We start from the raw sequence: 6,000 nt of genomic DNA on the forward strand, positions 1-6,000 counted from the left end.
ATCATAACTTAAATAAATAAGTTTTACTACTTTGTAATATGTTTTCTATTTACACAAAGATACAAAGTAAAAATTAATAAAATGAAATAGATTGGTAACTTATTAACAGTTTATCTTCAAGGATATTAAAATGTTCATTATTGTCAACAGACATTATAGAGTTTTTCTTAGTAACAAAACTAATGATAAAGTATCTGAAATATAAACAAACTATGTATTCATCTCCATTCAAAATAATAATTTTCAAAACTAAACTGGTCTTTTTTTAGCCATTAAAAACACTTAAAATATGCATTTTCTTTATAAGTCAAAAACAAATACCGGTAGTTTCATTGCCAGGACGTCTTCATTTTCCCACCGGTTTAAAGGAAAATAGAAGTCATTGTCAGCCATTGTCATAGTCCTTGTAAAATATTCCTTCAATTTCTTTGATCAATTCTTGACAATCAATTGTTTGAAATACCTGTATTAACACTAGTCTGACCTACTCTACAGACAACTGATTTTCACATTTCAACCTATTTCCTGTATTTCTTGGTGCCTTAAAAATGTAGTATTTTACAAACTTTGGAGAAACTAAGGGACTTTTCGTTTATACAAAGAAGGAATAGAGACTATGAAGGTATATCAGAATCAAAATTTGCCTAAAAAGTTAATATGACAATTTACTTAATATACCTATCTAAATGTGCAAGGTATAGTTAAATTCTCTTATTATTTCGAGGCCATAGAAGAACCTTAATTATCTTTATCATAAACCTGTACAAAATAAACTAGTATTCTGGTTGTTAAATTCAGTTGCATATCAAAACTTGTACAGGTATTTTAATATTCAAACCATTCTTTCTATTACTGACAAATATTGTAAATATGATAAACTTGTAGATGTAGATACATTAGTTATTTATAATAGAGTATATATAAAATTCTCTCACGAAGCATTATACAGACAATACAACTAAATATATAGCAAGCTATATTAATACACCACCAAGGGGAATGTAAGTAATCCTCATGTTATTACATTGTAAGCTGCTTGTCTAAAAACCTTTATTTCAATATTGACTTCCCACTCGTCAACTTTTGTCATTAAAATTTCAAGAATGTTGTTAACCTTTCACTTAACTCACTATAAAAAGCAACAAAATCATAAATAGAATAGCGAGGAACCAAATAATAAATAGAGTAGCAAGGAACAAAATCATAAATAGAGTAGCAAGGAACAAAATATTAAATAGAGTAGCAAGGAACAAAATCATAAATAGAGTAGCAAGGAACAAAATCATAAATAGAGTAGCAAGGAACAAAATATTAAATAGAGTAGCAAGGAACAAAATCATAAATAGAGTAGCAAGGAACAAAATCATAAATAGAGTAGTAAGGAACAAAATCATAAATAGAGTAGCAAGGAACAAAATCATAAATAGAGTAGCAAGGAACAAAATATTAAATAGAGTAGAGAAGAACCTAATAATGAATAGAGTAGCGAGGAAAATGAAAGAGACATAATTCAATCTTTTGAAATTAGAACATAAGAAGGCAAAAACTGAGATAAAAAAATTTTGTAAATTCAAAAAAAATTCCAGAACATGTAAATATACATTTTTTAAGAAAACAAATGTTAACATAGTTCAAAGACATACTTAAGTCTGTAAAAATAGGTTTTTAAAAAAAATGCTGGTCAATGAACTTCCAACTGCATGGAGTTTAACTTAGTTAAATCCAAAGACAAAATAGCTGACATGAAAAGATTTACAATTGGCAGTGACAGGTATCTTATCTTTTGTATCATATTTTCTAAATACATTGCTAGAAATTTATTTATCTACTCAGTTACATTGAATTGGCAATTGCATTAATATCATTTTCATTTTAATGGTTGTTTTCAATGTGAAGACTTAAACTGTAAATTGAGATTAACATGTATGTCAAAATATTGTCTGGTGTGCCATGTTCTAATCCATATAGCGTCATGCTTAACCAGACAGACATTCTGTGAATATGTATAGAGCTGTCTAGCCCAACAAGAATGTGCTATGCAAGTTGATATTATTCATACATTATTTATCAAGTCAATGATTAAATTATTTGAAATATATATATATATATATGGTATGTTATGGATTTCGAAACAATAATTTGTGCAACAAAGAAATGGTTCAAGAGAGGAAACTTTGCTACAAAAATCTGCTTAAAATGTCGATCTAGATGATTTGCCTTGTGTTTTTTTTTTTCAGCAGAATACTAAACTTAGAATCTATAATTCAAAGAAAGTCACAATCAAAAACAGTGTCAAAAGTTGAAGTAAAAGTTTAATAATGGATATGAATCGAATGCTAGATATCTTTCAAAAGCATTTGATTGATCAAATATCTATATAGCAAATGTTTTGTATAACAATATAGTCAGATCATGGATGGGATGTGTAGTTCAACGTGGAAAAAAAACCCATGAAACTAAACATCTAGATTTGCATTTAAATCAGGTTATTGCAGAACTGTACTACCAGCTGAATATTTCACAATTCTATACACAATAATTAAGTGTATTAATTCTATCAACTGCCATTGTCCGTACATGCCTGACAATATAAGGTAAATTCTTACAGGTTGCTTTTTTTCTTAGCTCATCCAATTCCATACGTAACATTGGCAAAGCTTTGTGTAACAAACTAATATTTTATTGATTAAACTATTTGTAAGGATTTATAATAAACAATCAATATCAGAATACTGTTTCTATTGTTACCAACATATTTTATTATTGTGTTTAATCAATAAAATCATACACAAACAATATATCTCAATTACAGTTAACATGTCAAACTGTGCAAGAAAATTGCTTTCTACTCTTCTTTGATATCAACCCATGCAAAATATCAAGCTCTGTTCACACTGAGAATAAGTTTTTTTTATCTCGAAAGAATGAAAATCATTCAAATTGTATGTGTATCTCCCTACACAACTGAAATATATGTTTTAGACTAGGTAAAAGTAATTTTTCTGCAATAATAAGTTTTTATTATGTTAAATATTGAGATAGATTAGGGGTGATATTTTGAGTTAGAATTTATTCAATATATTATATTATTATGATTATAAAGTAGATAATTACTCTGCAATTATAATGAATACATGTTCAAAAAGAAAAAAACTCATAAATATAATAGTTTAAATTAATTTAATATATTTGATGGCATTTTTTTTAAACAGAAGATTAAATATTTGTTAGAAAAATAGAATTAATTCTACAAAGTTTTCCTGAAAATTACAGACAAATCTCACTAAATTTAATCATAGAAACAGAAAATCTATCCCCGTAGATGTACTTCTAGTGAGAAATTGACTGAGTTTCTAACACTGTTAATAACGACAAACTTTAAACATGACGTGTTCAAATATTAGGGCTAGAACTAAAAAAATAAAGAATTACCTGCAAAGCTCATTATGATGGCCATGTTTCTTATTATTTAGTTTTTGTTTTTTAGGCTGCATAAACCAATTAAATAGACTCATAATATCATAATAATAAGGCATTTTGTCTTCAAACACTTTTCACTTGTAGGTAGGGTATTTAACACTCCCTCTGACTTCTGTAATTCTGGATGCAACTGAATACATCAACTACATTTTCTGATAAAAAAAAATCCTCAATACTATCCTTTTTCATCACATCTTTTATCTCACAAAAATATCATAAGAACAGTTGGAAATCACCCTTCAATTTGTATTTTCAACTTATTTGATATACTTTTACACGATTATCTATTTAGGTCTTGTTTTCCAATGAATAAATCACCAATACACAAAAGTAAAGATCCTTGCAAATTGTTACATCCTCAAATTAAGGGAAGAATATTAATAATTCACAAAAATAATACTATGTGGACACTGGCAGATACTAACCACCAATAAGTTTGTCACTATCTAAATATAATATGTTGTTTGATGAAATACCTGACCCTGTGTGTGGCAGAGCACGACAAGAGTACAATGTGTGACAGGGTGAGACAGAATGGTGGAGACCAACCAGTAATAGAGATAGTTAGGTAAATCGACCTGGAGTCCTCACTATCTAGTTAGATACTCAGTATCACAATATACCTTTGATAGTTCAACTGATGCACTGCTTTGTCAATATTGATCACATTCACAATTCTTCACAAGCCTCGTTTTCAATTTGTCGTCTGCTTTAATGAAAAATTTGAATGATTTTGCGCAGATATTCCCAAAACAATTTCCTACTAAAAGTGAGATAACAACAAAGACTATAGATTTCTCCTGAATATTTATAAAAATAGTTTCAATAATGTCATCCCACAAGACTTATAATATCTTGAGAGATATATCTAGTATGTATCCCTTGTTATAGTATGATAGGAAACAGACCTCAGTATGAATTAAGCTTACTGATACATGTTTCCTATAAGAATTTATATAGACCAAGCAACAATAAGACTTCATACAGCAACCAACCAATTATCAAAAGAACAGAGTCAAAATCACAAGATGAACAAATAAAGTGCTAAGCTTCTCGGTAATCCTTTATTGTAGTTCATGTATTTGTCATTTTATCACCTAAGGCTAAACTGAATTTCTATATTGAGATAATATTAAATAAAATAGAGTACAGAGAAACAATGATCTTTCCTATTGTGTTAATGTACGTTTACTTATACTAGGCTGAAGTGATCAAATTTACATAAACCTGATACAAGTGAAAATACAAATTTGTTTTTTCATTTCCTACATATTTATATAGTATAATTTTCTTCACTTTCAAAAATATTTACATCAGAAATGAGTAAATTGACACAATTTTCTTTTTATCTAATCTGAAGGTCACTAAACTTATGCAAAATGTCTCTGTAATTGTTTATACTAGTAGTAATGTATTTTAGTTTCAGCTGACCATCTAACATTGGCTAACATCATACAGATGAAATATTTCGAACACTAATCACAAGTTTCTGATGTGGTTAAGAAGATTACAGATTCCTCAGACAAGAGGATTTACCTTTCATGTCATTGTTTAGGAATTTCTTAAATAGATCACTCTAATCACTGGGATGACTTTCACATGAGAATTTGTGACTAAAATTTCAAGTGTTAGTATCCCTAATTTCTCGGCTGCAGATCTCATGAACACATGTCTTGTATTCAATATTGAAAAGCTTTTTGATATTCTTGAAAATCTCACTTGCCAAGTTGTTCAGAACTTGACTAGAAAACTAGTTATCAATGAATTTGAGGAATTTTGAGAAAGTCATCAATGAACAATTTCTTATATTGGAAACTTTTGTCAGCAAAACTGAATACTAATTCAAGTACAGTATTCTTTTAGTTGATAAAGTAGAAGATGAATAGATCTGGGAATTTGTGTTTAAATAGCAATATAACAACAAGTATATACTGGAATGCTAAACTAGTGTCTGTCAGACTCACTTCAATTTTCATTGTCAATCTGCTTGTAAATGACAATTTGATTCTTGACACTAGGTAAAGAAATTTCACATAAAAGCCAGTTACAATGAAATTCTTGAACTAACAATCAGATCTCTGGTGTAAGGATCTTGTTTATCTAAATTTACTATAAATCACTCACAAAACACTGAAACAAAAGAGTATAGTAGCAACTTTATCTTCATAAACAAAAATGTTCCTTCTAAACATCAGAATACCTATAGTTATACCTTAACTATCATCTTGTGATAACTGATGCAAATTCAACATAGAATGACACCACAATAAGATGTGTATTTCTATTACAATTACCTATTATAACCTGAAATATGACTAATATTCAGTTAATTATAACTAACATTTAATATAAATTATATTTATAATAATGTCTATTATATGATTTTATAACAAATAGAAATGTCAATATAACTCTATATATTATTACCAATAATAACAACTTCAGGAACAATTTACAAAGCAAATTAACTACTAGCACATTCTCCATTTTAACTCAGCTAAATACACATCCTATAAATTT

This window comes from Lottia gigantea (assembly GCF_000327385.1).
Source record: "Lottia gigantea unplaced genomic scaffold LOTGIsca_46, whole genome shotgun sequence".
Taxonomy (NCBI): Eukaryota; Metazoa; Mollusca; class Gastropoda; family Lottiidae; genus Lottia; species Lottia gigantea.